The 17,004-nt window shown below is 46.3% G+C and overlaps 1 protein-coding gene and 1 pseudogene across 3 annotated transcripts in view; both read right to left on the minus strand.

The window, feature by feature from the left end:
• FRMD3 (FERM domain containing 3) overlaps window positions 1–17,004 on the minus strand; it is a gene marked incomplete at its 5' end in the record, with an annotated part of 230,963 nt that overhangs the window by 156,163 nt on the left and 57,796 nt on the right. The window lies entirely within an intron of this gene.
• LOC308528401 (importin-4-like) lies at window positions 682–3,921 on the minus strand (annotated as a pseudogene). The gene has a single exon. The product of its transcript is annotated as an importin-4-like (transcript).

Here is a 17,004-nt window from a genome sequence, read left to right on the forward strand (position 1 = left end):
GGGGTTCACTGGTTTTATATAACAGGCCGTATTTCCACTGGAATCATACTGCCATCAAATTATAGAACAAGACTTTAGAAATCAAACCCAAACACAGTGAGCTAGGCTGGCTAGTGACAGAGCCAGTCCAGAACACAGGCCTCTGGCTCCCAGTCTGTGGATATGTATTTATTTATTTATTTATTTTAAGCGGAACATGAATTGCCCTTATTACAGTCCTAAAGGCTCGGTGCATGAAATTCATACATGGGGGAGAGGAGGTCCCTCCACCCAGCCTGCACCCTCTCCCTGCACCCTCTCGCAATCCGGGACCACAGGCTCCTAAATGCTCGCCTGCCTGCCTGCCTGTCTGATCGCCCATAACCATTCGCCTGCCTGCCTGATCACCCCTAACTGCCTCTGCCTCAGCCCCCATCGCGAGAGCTTCGTCTAGAATGCAGTCCAGAAGGTCGTTCAGCTGTCCAGTCTAATTAGCATATTACACTTTTATTATTACAGATGTTGTCACAGGTCCATTTGTATTGTCCCGCAACACAGCAGATCCAGCCCCAGAGTCAACTCCCTAAGGCAGTAGGCAGGGCTGGGACTCCGGAATCCAGTAAGGCATAAGGTGGAACTGGCTAAGAGGTGGTCTTGGGGCCCAGGCAGGCTGTTCTCTCTGGCCCAGCTGTAGCCCACAGTCTAGGTGAGGCCCAGGATGGCCTGGGGCTCCTGGGCCTTGTCGCCAGGCCTGTCGGTGTGCTGTTGGGCCAAGGAGGTCAGGAGCAGCAGCAGCGTAGCCTTGGCGTCTAATGGGATCTTGTCATCAGCCTGAATGAGGCTGCAGATGCACAGGAGCTCGGGAGCCACATCTACAACCTGGTCAGAGCTGCCCTGGTACAGGAGGCTGAAGAGGTAGCCTATGGTGACCCACTCCTCCAAGTCCTCCTTCGGCAGCAGGGTGTGCGGCAGAGCAGTCAGCACCCGGGGCTCTGGTCTCCTTGTGGAACTGGCCATCAGTAGGTGGGCCAGTGCCCCACTAATGTTATCGTGGGCACAATCCTGGTGCTCCCATGCCCACATGGGCAACAGGAGCCCCACCAGCTTGAGGAAGTATTCCTGGGCAGGGCAGCCCCCAGGCTCAGCCAGAAGATGGCATTGCTCCTCACTTCAGGGGTCGGTCTCCCCGGCAGCCTCAGCAGCACGGGGAGCAGGCAGGACACAAACTGGGCTGAGGCAGCACCCAGGCCCGGAATGGACTCCGCCAGCGTCCTCAGTGCAAAGGACTTCTCTGCCACTGTGCAGCCCTGTTTCGTCTTGCAGAGCAATAATGGCAAGAACCCAGCAAAGAAGGGGGCAAAAGTATCTCCCTCTCGCAGCTGCCAGGGCAGGAATGGCCTCACCGGCATACTCTAGCAACATGGCGTCATATTCAGCCTGGTCCTCTTCCCCCGCTTCTCCTCAGTGCCCTGACCGGCTCTTCCTCTGCAGCACGGCCTTAAGCATGTTGCAGAGCTCAGGAAGGTGCCCAGGAGGCTGCAATGTGAGGGTCCCTCAGACGCGCAGCCCCCGTCAGGGCCTCCAGCACGGCCTTCACCACTTGGCGCTCCCGCTCCCTGGTTACCGCCTGCATGTAGGACATCGCCCCCTGGCCCAGGGTTGCCTGCAGAGCAGCAGTGTTGGGTTCTGAGGGGCACTTTGCCAGGCCTTGTGCACTGCACAGCAGAACTGTCCTGGAGCCTCAAGGGCTCCTTTCACACATTCAGGTGGAGGCACTCCAGAACTTTGAATACTTCTTCAAAGACACTCTCCATGTAGGGAAGGAGGGCCACCCTGGCGTTCACAGAGATCTCCCCCAGGACAACACAGGTGTCTCCCTTCTCATCGAAGAAGGCATTCTCCACACTGCACCCTGAGATCTCTGAGGTACCCTCCTCCACTTCCTCCCCATCGCTCTCATCATCAAACGAAAGGAAGGAGCTGCTGCTGTCAGAACGCATGACAACAGCATGAGTGTGGGGATTTCTGGCAGATAGGGTGCCAGGCCCTCACCCATCGGCCTGATAAGGCTGCAAACAGGCTGCATGTGCAGCGCCTCAAATCAGGGTCTTCTACCTGGTCACATAGGCTCAGGCCCAGCTGGTGGTATTCCTCAGCCAGGGGCCTCACAGTCTCCCCCCACCAGCCCTGCTCATGCCAGCACACCCAGTGTCTCCAGGCTCTCGATCCGCAAAGGCTGAAGGACCAAATGACTTAGCACCAGGAATTCCCGCAGGTGCTCCATGGCGGTGGGGAAGTAGGGCAGCAAGGAGGCCTATGCAGCCATGACAATGGCCCCCAGGATGCTCATAGCCAGCTCCTTGGCCAGCGCCTAGGGGGGCTGCATCATACACTCCATAAGCTCCAGAAGTAGGGCTGCACTTTCAGCCCTAGGTTCTCCACGAAATTAGCATAGCAGGCCCTGGCTAGGTGGTGTGGGTGCCCAGGAGACACTGACTTCAGCTCGGCAAGGAGCGTGGCATCCCCTCCTCTGAATAACTGCCGATAGGAGGCCATAGGGCCCAGGGCAAGGAACAACGCATTATGCACAACGGATCCTCTAAGCCCTTGCACACAATCTGCAGTCGTGAGGGCAGCAATCTCTGCCTGATGTGGTCGCCTGCTCCATCAGACAGCGCAGCCAGCACCAGGAGCCCAGCCTGGCACTGGTGTGGGTTGTCACTCTGCCAGGCCTCTTCCAGCAGGGGCATCAGCGGGCTAAAGGGCGTCTCAGGGGGCTAATGGAGTGCCAACACAACCTGTACAGCAAAGTGCTTGGGTATCTCTCCCACCAGCCCAACCTCCAGTTGTTCCTCCTCTGATTCCCAGTCCTCCGGATCCAGCTGGCCCAAGGGGGGCCGGCAGCCATAATGGGGGAAAGGGTGTGCAGCAAGGCAGACAGGAGATGAGTCTTCAGTAAGGCCTTGCTCTTGACTTTGATAAAAAATAAAAATAAAAAAAAAAAAGTGAGGCTGCAGAGCATACGAACACGTACTGCACCACCCAGAGCCATGTCTCCAGCCACCCGAGGCAGGATGTGAGGATCCCAGAGAGCTGGGAGGTGATGACAAGCATCTCTGACTCCAGCAATTCATCCAGGGCCTCCGGGCCTCACAGGCCTTCGCCTTATCTACAGCGATCAGTCTGCAAGGCGGTGGTGAGCTTGGGCACTAACATCCGAGCTGGAGGCAGCCATTAGTGCGGAGAGAAGGGGCCAGGGTGGTCAGAGCGCAGGGAGTATAAGAGAAGCCCGGGCGAGCCCACCTCACCAAGGGTTTCCAGAAGCCCAAGAAGCTCCCAGTGGTGGGGCCGGAAGGCCTCAGGCCGGGAGGTCACCGCTACACTTGGCAGCATAGCCTCGTCTCTCTCTCAGGGACGTGGGGACGGTGGGGTTTGTGCTGAGGAAGCTGCCTGGGCTGAGGCCAGGCCTCCCGGCCTTCCTTCCAAAAACACAGGCTGGGAGCTGGGCCGGGCTAGGCTCACACTGCGCGCTGTCTCTCGCTGGGGTCATCAGCAGCGGGGACTGAGGCTCTCGGGTGCTCCGTGCGCCGCCCCGGCCTCCGGCCTCCGCCAGCGGGCCTTCAGTCGCTGCGGGTCGGGAACTGGCAGGTCTGGGGATCGGATCGGTGGCCGAGGCCAGCAGGCCGCAGAGCGCGGGCAGTGTGGCGGGTCCGAAGGGCCATCTGCAGCTGCTCCGTGGCCCGAGGACGCGCTCATGTCCGGCAGCAGCAGCTCCCACGGGATCTGCGGCAGGATCCGCTCCAGGCGCGGGCTCCGGGGCAGCAGTTGGGCGGCAGTTACTGGGCCGGGAGGTGGGAGGGACAGCGCGCGCAGGTGCTCGCAGCCCAGGAATCTTTGGACAACCAATGCCCGCCCCTCTCGCTGGGGCCCTGCTGGCCCCATGACGTCACTCACTGTTTGCCAACCTCGGCTTCGTCAAGGTGAAAAGAGGTGCACACACATCTCAGCCCTAAAACCACTTTTGCTGGTGGTGGAAATTTTAACCAAGGCACAGACTTCCTCTCAGAGCTTTGTAGGAAAAGAAGATCCGGGGGGTAAGGGAGGGCAGGGGTGTGGCTCACAGAAATATTCCTAAAATGCTCAGATCACCCCACCACCACCACCACCACCACCAGCACCACCAGCACCACCGCCCCCATCTCTAGAGTACAGAAATGCTCTCATTTCAGTCTGGGCTGTGCTCTGAAGATTGTGCGCTGGAGGCATTTACTGTATGTATTGTATGCCGCAATGTTTTTTAAAGCCATAACATGTTTATTCTTCACAGTGAATGCCCCGCTACAAAGCCTAAGCTGAAATTTAAAGAGATTCACAGAAGCACCCATAACACACACACACACACACACACACACACACACACACACCACACCCCAAGGCTGATGCAACCTGACAATTTTTTTTAAAGCTGAAGCAAGTAAATTATATGGCAAAGCCTGAAATGCCTGCCCCACCTCCGGGCGTGCAGTCTGTGCGCGCACGCGCATACACACACACACACACACACACACACACACACACACACACACACTGTGTCAGCTCCTCAGACACTGTGCCACATGCCACAGCCTCTTTCCTAGATATATTGTGACAGACTCTAAGCTAATGAGACCCCAACTGTCACCCTCCGTTTTTACATTTGTTTTTTCATGTTTTCTTCCCAAGACCAATGCCCAAAAGGCAATTATGGGCAAAATGCATAGCACCAGCGTTCTTCCTCCTCCTCTTTGGAACAGCAGGTCCCCACGTGGCAGCCTGGAACAAAGAGCCTCAGCTCCCCAGAAAGGGAGGGCTGGCCTCCAGGACACGGGGGCCGGGGTCTCGGTGGCCACCGGGTCAGGTCTTGAGGGGCCACGGCTGCTGCTGCAAAGCCTGCCTGCCCGTTGCCATGGGCAAGAGAAACAGAATTGTAAGAAACTGACTTTCTAGAAAAACACCATGCTGAACTCAGGGGCCAGAGCCAGCAACTGGAACATCAGAAAGCTTGCAATGGGGAGATAACGCAAAGTGGAAGCAGTGTAAAAAAAAACACTATTTCAAAGTGGACGGGGTAGAGGGCGATCTCTTCAAGTGGATAAAATGTAGACAATGAGGCTGTAATGAATGGCCGTTTAATAAGTCCCCACAGATGAAAAATGGTATGCATAGAAGCTCTGTGGTATAAGCAATCCATTGCCAAATTATCCACGATCCAAGAGCACTGAGCACAGGTCCCCTAAGCCACAAGCAATAAGTTTGCTTGTTTTTATGATGGGGAAAAAATTACACACACACACACACACACACACACACACACACACACACCTTGCCTTTCAAACAAAGTCAGTGGACTTTTTCATAAAGGATTATTTTTGAACACTGGGGGAAGACCGGCTCCTTCAGTGATTATGTTGAAGAGGTGGATTAAGGGAGATTATATTGTCCTTTGTGTGTTTCCCTATTTTCCATTATATGCATGTGTTTATCAGAAAAGCTAGTTTTTGAACTTCTTTTAAGAGCCATAGAAGACAATGTTAAACTGCCTCAATGCACACATACACACACACACACACACAAATACACACAGCCCACATGTGTAAACCCTGACTACTCCCGTCATGGTTCCAGGTTAATGGGAACAAGGATTACCTTGCCCGAGTGGTTGTCAGAACCACCATGGAGTGTGGGCTGCTGTCAGCCCAAGGGAGTGCGTGACAGGAATGCTGATGTGAACCTGTCACAGAAACACCATGGCTGGTCTGATGAGATGTGCTATGAAGTCAGCATGAAGGTTTCACCGGGCAGGAGAGCAGAGTGGCAGCTGGCAGGGATGAGGTAAGAAGAGCTAGCCACTCCCCTGCTGAATGAGAGTGGTTCACAGGGTTGATCCCACAAAAGCGCATTCCCATCAGTGTCGGTGCCTTCCCTGCCCCTCACTCTGACAGACAAAACAGCCTGTCAGGGTGTCTGTACATTATTAATAACTATTTCAGGGATCCCCAGTGAATTCTGGGTAGCTTGTGAGCTTAAGTCCATTTCCCAGGACTTGATTCGTCCTCACTAGATACCAGCAGGGAGATGGGAACATTCAAGAGCCTTGGCCCCCTTTCTTTGGGCTCATCACAGCCACGCTGATGGGGAGCAAGGGGAACACCCCTGGGCTTTCCTCCAGCAGTTCTCTCCTAGCCACCTGGACCTTGGACATGAACGGCTGTCCATCTCTACATCAACATCCTCCTACGTGACATAGGAGGTCTCTAAAATCTGGAACAAAATCTACACTCAAATTGGTTTGCTCAATTTCAAATTCTCCTAGTTCAGATTCAGTAGCTAAATTACCCATCCCCTTATTAATGAATTTGTGAGATTGTAAACCATGAAATTACATTTCTATATTTTTTGAAGTTCCATTTGATTTTTTGTGGATAGACTCTTTCTTTCTTGGGCCCAAATGTATTATTTTTCTCTGAAAACTGGAAAGTTAGTAAGAGCTTCTTGGATTTTTTTTTTTTTTTAGCTGAGCTTAAGTATATATGTGAAAGAATTATCATCCAAAATTTTATTCACCTTAAATCTTGGATCTTATATCTGAACTAGAGGCCCGATGCATGAAATTCATGCAAGAGTAGGCCGTCCTTCCCCCGGCTGCCAGCACTGGCTTCCCTCCGGCACCCGGGACCCAGGCTTCTCTCAAGCCCCAGCTTCGTCCGGAAGGTCGTCTGGAAGGACGTCCAGTCTAACTAGAATGTTATGCTTTTATTTTTATAGATTCTCAGAACTAGTTTCATCAAAATAGCTGCAAGACTCACTCAGAAAACTAATTTAACCCAAAGCAATATATACATCTGTTTTATTCATTTCTAATCGACTCAAGAGTAAGAATATATCTGATCTTTATTATATACTCTCAAAAACATATTGACAGAGTCTTGGAACCAGGAAAAAGGAATCTAATATAGAAATGTATAAATAAGTTCCAGCTTCGCACTGTAGTGAGCACTTGGAGTGTGGCTAGTGAGACTGAGGAACTAAATATTTAATTTTAAAAATGGATGCCTAATTCAGTTATTGGAAAAATTTACATTACATGTGTGGCTCACATCATATTTTTGCTGAACAACACTGTTCTAGCTGGCTATATATGGTGAGGTAACTGACAACAATAACATATTATTCATTTATTGTCTCCATATAGTAACACATCTTTTGTAGCTGTTGTACAATAGCCTTGTTTATTATTTTCCCACACTCTTTTCATTCTATCTCTAAACAGTAAAGATGTGAGCCATGACTGACTGCTACCCTATAGAAGCAAAGGTTGTTCTACTACTGACAGTGGGCAGTAGTAAACGCCAGTCATTCCAGTCGCTCCCATATAACCTGGCTCCTGGGCTGGGAATAAATACATGACAGCCAGCAATAGCATTGCTAGGGCAGGCTCAAGAGTTACACCCACACTGGCTGTCTTTCCCAAATATACAGTATTTATAAAGCAGGCCATTGAGTATGACACATAAAGAAAACATCTGGTCTTACCACAAACCATAAAAAAATCTTTTTCAAGCTGTGTGCTCTGGAGTACAGGTGGGAACTGAATTTTATCATAGACCAAATCACCTATTTGCAGTTTATTTCCAGTTACTGAGAAACTTCCCAAGGTTTCCCCCACCCATCTGAAAGGTGGGAGACATCAGTTATGTCCACCCGTTTCCTGGGGTCCCTTGATACAGATGATGCACCAGAAGATCACACCACCCATCAGCCACTATCCCAGCAGCTCAAGGGGCTTTTATGCCTATTCATTCATTTTTATAAACACTTTGTGGGGCCCACCCTCAACGGAGAACAAGGAAAGGTTATCTTCTGCACCTTTTTATGATTTCACAGAGCTCTGACTGTAATATCCCAGCAGTACGTTAGAAACACATATTAACTCCTTAGATTTCTATGCAAGATTTCAGATACACAAGAAGATAAAGAAAAATGCAGTGACAACCATGCAGCCACCCCTCCTGAATTCCATCCCATATGCCCCCTCTCCAAGGACCCCACTGAATTAGTGTTTATTATGTCTTCACATTTCTTTATGCTTCTACTACAAATTCACATATCCCTAAGTGATATATGGTTTGACATGTTTTAAAACTACTGTGTGTGTTTAAAAGTATGAGTGTATTTTAAATACTAGATGTTTTAAAAAACTTACATAAAGTTAAGATAAATAACTATCCTTGACTACACTAAAAATCTCAATAATTTATCAAGTTTGCAGACAGAAAAACAATTTTTTCTTTTAGTCACAAGTCACATATAAATGAGTATTAATTTAAATATTACATATAGTCATGTATGTTCATACACAGTTCATAGCATACAGAGTTCACAACAAGAATAACAGAAGCTCAGTGTGCTCAATAATCGTTTAAAACTTCGAATGGGCAGATCGGAAATCACTTCCATATGTGCTTTTTTCCCCTAAAATAAACTTTAAATTAAAATTTTGGACTGGTACAAAATAGGGTTTACAATGCAAAAAGCCCCCTCCTGGCCTTGCCCACAGCAGCCCAGCAACCCTCCCCATAAGTAAGCAGTATCACTTCTTATGTACACATCCAGAGATATTCCACATAAACAAGTCATCACGCTTACGTTCTTTCCCATTTTAAACACAAATGGTAGTAACTTGCTATTTTTATTTAATGATAATCTCCGAGATCCTTCATATTGGTGCTGATGGCTAGAGGGAAGGGGGAGGGGGCAGAAGAGAAGGGGGGTGGGGAGGGGAAATGGGGACATCTGCAATAGTATCGACAATAAAAATAAAGAAAAAATAATACCCACAACACAAATTCCTAGAAATGGAACTGTTGATTCAAAGAGTATATCTAAGTGAGTATATATTTATGTGTAGATATAGATATTATAAAAGTATCCTCCCTAGTGGTTACACAACTTAACTCCCACCGGACATGTATGAGAGCATCCTCTTTCCCTACCCCCTTGCCAACATAATGTACTGTGTGTTCTGTTAATCCAGCTAAGTGATAAATGATATCTCACTAAAATAGTAATTTATGAATGTTTTAAATACTTTTAAAGTAATTCTCAATTTTAAAAGGAATGAGCACAACTCAATACAACACAAGCTAAGGGATCTAAGAAGCCTAATGAATGACGCACTGAGTTTGTTAAGAGGGAGCTGCTATAAAATTCAAGGCATGACACTATGCTATGAAAGGCTATATTAGCTTCACATGAGCAACAAAGACAAATATGTCATTACAGCATTGCCCCACCTCTCATAATAAACTAATTCATAATGATGACACATGTATAAGCTTTATAAAACCTCCTAGAGAGAGAGCCACCCAGCAGCTGTCTAAAGTTCAACTACTCAGGAATATCAATACTGCATGACCGTCTGCTCTATGTTAAATGACTTTCCTGAACTTAAGTAGTGAAAAAGATAAATGAAGGAAAATTTGAGGGTAAAAGTAAGTGGCTCTTCCCAATATCACCCATACTCTTATTGACTCCATGAACATCCCATCCTTCAGATCAACAATGGACTTACAGGTAGGTCATGGGTTCGGAACAGAGGCTTGGCTACTGGTTTGTTGAGTGAACACAGTAACATCACTTGATCCCTGTGACCTCTCACTCCTCATCTATTAAAATGACAATATTGAAGTGGGTTCTTCTTTGAAGACCCTCCCAGCTGAAAGATACTCCTGCTGCTACTAATTAATAGATGAGTGGTTTTCTAAAAGTAAAGAAGTACATGGGCCTTCACTTACCTCCATTTTAATATGCATTTGATGGTCATATGGCTAAAACTTGGGGTTGGTCAGTAACCACTAAAACCAAAGAACAGAATTTTCTATGTGTATTAAATAAGGGTGCTGTAACCCCAGGACCTGTCCAAGGAGTCAATTAACAGGAGTATCTGTTCTATCATACACCATAACTGAAATGAATGAGAAAATGCTTCTAAAATTTGGAATCAATAAGCTCAGTGAGGATTAAAGTTAATGGAACATTGGTTTTAATGTCCCTTGCTCAACTCAAGACCCTTACAATGGTACTGGCTACTTCACATCTGCACACACACCTGCCATAAAGCCAAGGAGACAGATTTCATTAAACGGGTTTCCAAGTCATCAGCTATGAAGCCTCTGATGGGATGATGGGGCCTGAGGGTTTCCAGAAGGGGTGCTATCCATGGAAATGAAAAGCAAAGCAATTAAGAAAACAGCAAGACCAAGAGAAACCAAGATGGCGGCATAGGTAAAAACCATAAATTGCGGCCTCCCACAACTTCAAAAATACAACGAAAAGACAAAATGGACATCAACCAGAACTACAGGAAGGCTGGCTGAGTGGAAATTCTACAACTAGAAGGAAAAAGAAAAGCACACATAGACTCAGAGGAGGTGCGGAAGTAAAGTGCAGAGGTACGGAGGCTCGAGCACATGCGTGGAAAGGGGCGGGCACCTGAGGACGCGGTTGTCTTTTTGAGTCGGGAGGGAGTCACAAGCTCCCGACTGCTCTGAACTCCGGTTCGGGAAGTCTCTGGGGACCCAGGACTCATACAGGGAGAAACTGGACTGTCTGGCAGCAGGCAGAACTCCGAACTTGAGGGCGGCTTTCCCTCAGAGGTGCTTGCAGCAATTACCGGGACACTGAGACAGGGGGCCCCTTAGGGCAGGGCTGAGGATCCGCCATAGGTGCTGGCTCTGCCCTTTGATTCCCTGAGACCCTGCCCCACCCAGGCTGCGCAGAGGCTTTTGCATATGAATGCCCTGGCCCTTTGCAACCTGAAAATTACCTAACAAATTGCAGCTGGGCCAGACAGACCCAGAACTTCCAAGAGAAGGCCCAAAGCCCCATAGCAGCTTGCATTGCTTCACAGCTGGGACTCATCTGGGCACCTCCAAACTCCAAAAAAGGAAGGGGAATCTGAAGTTCTCTTCTTAGCTCCTGCTGGGTAACCTCAGGCAGAGGCTACATTAGCACCTCCTTAGATCCAAGAGCCAGTGTACCCAGTGGTCAGAGTGGGACCATCCAGATTACAACTCCTCAGATCCATAAAGGACACACTCAGGGGGCAGACTCAGTGAGCACCAAAGCCCCACTGAAGCAAGTCTTGCCCCAGAAGGATGTCTTCAGCACAGAAGTTCTCCCACTGCAGACACAGCTGATTCTCACAGCCAATTGGCCTGGAGGTCAATTCCTCCCAGTGATCCTACAATAATCAAGGCATAACTACAACAAGACTGTGCACAAAGCCCACAAGGGGTTGCACCAAGAGTGTCCACCTCAGGTAACTGGGGAGGCTGAGCCACTGGGCCCTACAGGACACCTAGCACACAAAGCCACTCTACCAACACAGGGAAGCATAAAAAATGCGGAGACAAAGAAACAGGTCACAAATGACAGAAATGGAGGAAAGCAAACAACTGGGTATAGAGTTCAAAACCACGTTTATAAGGTTTTTCAAGAATTTTATGGAAACCGCCGATAAATTTAGTGAGACACCTGGAGGATATGAAAAAAGACCAACTAGAAATTAAGCATACACTGACTGAAATAAAGAATAATATACAGAGATCCAACAGCAGACAAGAGGATCCCAAGAATCAAGTCAAAGATTTGAAATGTAAAGAAACAAAAAATACCCAACCGAAAAAGAAAAAAGAAAAAAGATTCCAAAAATATGAAGATAGTGTAAGGAGCCTCTGGGACAACTTCAAGCGTACCAACATCAGAATTATAGGGGTACCAGAAGAAGAGAGAGGGCAAGATATTGAAATCCTATTTGAAGAAATAATGACAGAAAACTTCCCCTACCTGGTCAAAGAAATAGACTTACAAGTCCAGGAAGCGCAGAGAACCCCAAACAAAAGGAACCCAAAGAGGACCACACCAAGACACATCATAATTAAAATGCCAAGAGCAAAAGACAAAGAGAGAATCTTAAAAGCAGCAAGAGAAAGAAAGTCAGTTACCTACAAGGGAGTACCCATACAACTGTCAGCTGATTTCTCAACAGAAACCATGCAGGCCAGAAGAGAGTGGCAAGAAATATTCAAAGTGATGAATATCAAGAACCTACAACCAAGGTTACTTTATCCAGCAAAGCTATCATTCAGAATTGAAGGCCAGATAAAGAGCTTCACAGATAAAAAAAAAAAAAAAAAAAGCTAAAGGAGTTCATATCACCAAACCAGCATTATATGAAATGCTGAAAGGTATTCTTTAAGAAGAGGAAGAAGAAAAAGGAACTCTTACCATTTACCGCAGCATGGATGGAACTGGAGAGCATTATGCTAAGTGAAATAAGCCAGTCAGAGAAGGATAAACACCACATGATCTCACTCATTTGTGGAATATAATGAACAACATAAACTGATGAACAAGGACTGATCCAGAGATGGAGAGGCATTGATTGGACTGTCAGGCCTTGGAGGGAAGGTAGGGGAGGGTGGGGGTAAGGGGGAAAGATCAACCAAAGACCTTATATGCAAGCATATAGGCCTGACCAATGGACATGGACAACAGGGGGGTGAGGGCATGAGTGGGGGGGGGGGGTATGGGGTAAGGTGGGGATAAGGACACATATGTAATATCTTAATCAATAAAATATATATATATAAAGAAAACAGCAAGACCATATCTAACAAACTTCAAATCAGCAAAATGGAAATGTTATCAGAAAATACCCAAAATCAAGATGCAGTCATGACCTTGAGAGCATTATGCTAAGTGAAATAAGTCAAAGAAAGACAAATAGTGTAATACTGTATGATCTCACTTATATGTGGAATCTAAAAATATCAAACTCATAGAAACATAAAGTAGAATGGTGGTTGCCAGGGTCTGGGGGAAATGGGGAGATCTAGGTAAAAGGGTACAAACTTCCAGTTATCAGATGAATAAGCTCCGGGGAGCTAATGTACAGCATGGTGACTATGGTTAACAATACTGCACTTATGTATACTTAGAAGTTGCTGTGAGAGTAGAGCTTTCATATTCTCACCATAACAACACTATGATAATTATGTGAGGTAAAGGATGTATTAACTAATCTTATTGTGGTAACCATTTCATAATATATACATGCATCAAATCTTCACATTGTATACCTTAAACTTACAGTATTATATGTCAATTATAGCTCAATAAAGTTAGGGGGGAAAGGCCTTCATAATGTCCATCTTTATCAAATACAGAAATGTCAGAGTCCAAAAAACAAATGCTAAATGAAACAAGGAAATTGGACTGGGGGGAATCCAAAGGAACAAAATTAAAGACCTAAACTAGAAAGAAATATGGTCAGTTGGCCAACCACTGGCTTCCATTTGTTAATTAATCATTCATTCATTTTAAAAATGTTTATTATTCTAGACATTTTGTTAGCTACCTTTCTGCTGCCTGCCATCATTTATTTCACTGTTCATTAGCTGACTCGCACCCAACACAGTGAATAGAAGGAATAGTTAAATTCCTGGACATTGATCTTACTCAGGTAAGTAGCAATAGTAAAAGGTTGTATGACATAATCCAAAAGATAGGAAGAGGAAAAAATTAAATTGAGTCTTGTAGAGAATCTAGAGTCCATTTACTCATCATTTAAGAGTCTACACACTCCTCAAAGCTCTGGCTACTTTGTCCTTTGACATTCATCAGTGGGTTAAGCCTGTCCAACTGTTCACTGCCTATCTCCTAATCCTGAGCCTCTGGAACTGTGACCTCCCAGCCTGGAGCACTTCCAGGTATCCACAAGTAGACACATCTGGTGTTCCAACTGACACGTTCTCAGACTCACCCCTAATTTCAGCCAAATTTGTGCACGCTCCAGCTCATTTCATACTGACGGCATCTCACATATGCTCTGCATCCTTACTTCCATCCTGGGGCTTCCCCAAGACCACAGAAGCAACCAACAGATACCTAGGCCTGTGCACATGTGCAGCGCAGCACACAAGTGAAGGAGAGTTAACCCTCCCAAGATTCACACTCGACAGTGGGAGAGAGGAGCAGATGGCAAATGCCACTCCTGCCTCATGTCCTCCAAGCTGACAATCTGAAGCCTCTTCAGAAGATCTCAGAAGAAGTGAGTGCCCATTTCCCACAACAATGACCTCCGCAAAACATCTGTCTTAGTCTTCTAAAATACAAATTTATTTTCTCACAGTTCTGGAGACCAGAAGTCCAAGATCAGGTTGCTGTCAGGGTTGGTGTGTGGTGAGGGCTCTCCCCTTAGGTTGCAGATGGCCACCTCCTCTCTATGTCCTCACATGCCCTTTCCTCAGGGCTCTCAAGGAGAGAGAGAAAGAGAGAAATCTGGAGTCTTTCCTTATAAAAACATTTATCCTATTGGATCCCCCTTATAACCTCATTTATCTTTAATTACTTCTTTAGAAGCCCCATCTCCACACTTGGGGGTTAGGGCTTCAACATATCAATCTGAGGAAGACACAAACATTCAGCCATAACAGCATCCTTACTTTGGCTCTGCTCCTTCCCTGCCATTCTTTGCACTTCAGATTGGGTCATTCCCATTGTTATTGCTGAAGGCAGTCCTCATGAATTATTCAACAGCTTCTCTCTCTGGGCTGGCAAGGAATGGCTGTTCTGATTAGAAGCTGTAGTGTCATCCATTGATCACTTTCTGAATTCTCAACAAACCACATAGTTGACTCCAGATCTAAATCCAAACCCTCGGTCCCATCTGCCAGTTTAGGAACCAGCAATCTTTCTGAGTGGGGCCAGATGGGTTCTGGCTTTTACTCTGCTATATTAGGTACTGGAGAGTAGAAGATCTCACAAGTCATTGTCCCTCCTCCCACTAGAAGATCAAATCCTCTCACTCTCCCAAGAGGTCTGGGATCTTAATGGTCAGCATTTCCTGGGGAGAGAAGGCTCTCAGAAAGTAGGCTCAAACTACCCCAACACACCAAGTCCTAATCAAAACACAGGATTGATCTTTGTCAGGGGCAATTCAATGATAGACAGCTCTTTCTGACAGACACACTGCTCCTGTGTTGTGGGCTTTCATTCCCTCTGAGAGGTTCTCTCCCACTGGACATTAAAACTTATCAAAGATTAATGAGATGCCTTAGAAATGGGATTATACTCCTGGGGAGTCTACTAAGTTCAGTTGGCACATCATTCTTTATTTTCTATGCTTTCCTTTCACTCACACCAATAACTTTGCTAGGTTGATAGGGTAAAAGGAAGATATGACCAATGAGGAAACTGTAATGAACATGCCCAGCACTACACAGCAAGGCCATGATAACTGGGCATCCTGACACTTGTTCCATGCTCTTCCCAAAACTCCAATCTTCCCTTCCTTCCTTCTTTCTTTTCTTCCTTCCTTCCTTCCCTCCTTCCTTCCTTCTTTCCTTTCTCTCTAATATAGACAAATCCTCCTCCAGAGAAAAGACAAATACCAGGTCTTTTTGCTTGATTTCATTTTGTTTTTCATTTTTCCAGTGTTCTGTAAATTTATGATGCTCTATGTGCCTAAACCCCTTGGGAATGGAACTTTGCACATAAGTCACAGAAACAAAGGTGACATTAAGATAATAAAGGACCTAAACAATGGGACCTGTTTATAAGCTACACCCCAGCAGCCAGCTGCCTTGGCTAAACTGAAATTGTATCTCTTAGCTATAAAGTCAGCAGATGGCGGGGGAGAAAGTACTAGAATCTACAGCCTATTATCCATCTAATCAATTACAGTGTGTTCAGCTCATTTAAAAACAAATTTTTTAATTCAAAAAAGTCTTAATCATGGGCTTTAAACTGACCAGCAACATAATTCTCAATTAGGCTCTTGAGATAAATCTTGAAATTCCTAAAAGCCCAGCTGTTTAGACTATTCTTTGACTTTCTATAAGACACAGTTACCACTTGGAAATCTCTCATCTCATTCACAACCACCAACTGCTGAGATTCAGGCAGCAAGCGAGTCCTCAATACCCTGTAATACGAGGAGTCTGAGCATCCAGTCTTAGGGGCAAACAAAAGAGAATGAACAGAAGGAGACAAGCAGAGCTAGCAAGACCCTGTTAGTCAACATGGCATCAGTGGGCTTCCCTGTAATTAATGAGGGACCACTAAGGGACACAGAACTCCTGTCTATGAAGTTTTCGTGTCAGTAGAAGTGGGTTTGATTTTTCTTCATTTTATTTCTTTAAGAATTTGCATTTTGGTTTGGGCCAAACACCTAAAGAAAATATGCTCTTCTTCTGGAAACAAGGATTGCCTTCCAGGGTGTATGTTAGTTTGCTAGAACTGCCAGAAGAAAGTATCACTAACTGGGCAGCTTAGACAACAGATATTTATTGTCTCACAGTCCTGGAGGCTGGAAGTCTGAGATCAGGGTGTCAGCAGGGTTGGTTTCTTCTGAGGCCTCTCTCTCTACCTTATAATTGGCTGTCTTCTCCCTGTGCCTTCACCTGGTCTTTCCTCTGTGTGTGTCTTGTGTTCTACTCTCCATTTCTTTTGAGTACATGAGTCATATTGGATTAGTCCCCACCATAAGACCTCATTTGACATTAATCACCTCTTCAAAGGTCTTATCTCCAAACACAGCCACATTGTTAGGCACTGGGGGTGGTTAGGACTTCAACATATGAATTTTAGGAGGACACAATTCAATCCGTAACAAGGTAGAAAACTCATTTCAAATTTTTGCTCTGAGTCCTACTGGGCCCAAAGTACTGGGACTCTGGGGCACATCTGTTCACTACACATTTCTGAGAAAGAAATCTTAGTATGTTCATCAGGGGAAATAGCAGGTTTATACACCGTGTTCTGGGCATTTACCTAAATAGATGCTGCATCCCACCCAGCTACTCTGAGAGCAACCTTCCTAGGTATCCCAGTTCATAGAAATATTGCAAAGGAAATGTGCAACAGCTGGTATGGCCAAATATTGGGAACCTAAAACAGTGTCTAGAAGTTCATCATTTCCAA

The sequence above is a fragment of the Myotis nattereri genome (assembly GCF_964212035.1).
Source record: "Myotis nattereri genome assembly, chromosome: 12".
In the NCBI taxonomy this organism is placed as follows: domain Eukaryota; kingdom Metazoa; phylum Chordata; class Mammalia; order Chiroptera; family Vespertilionidae; genus Myotis; species Myotis nattereri.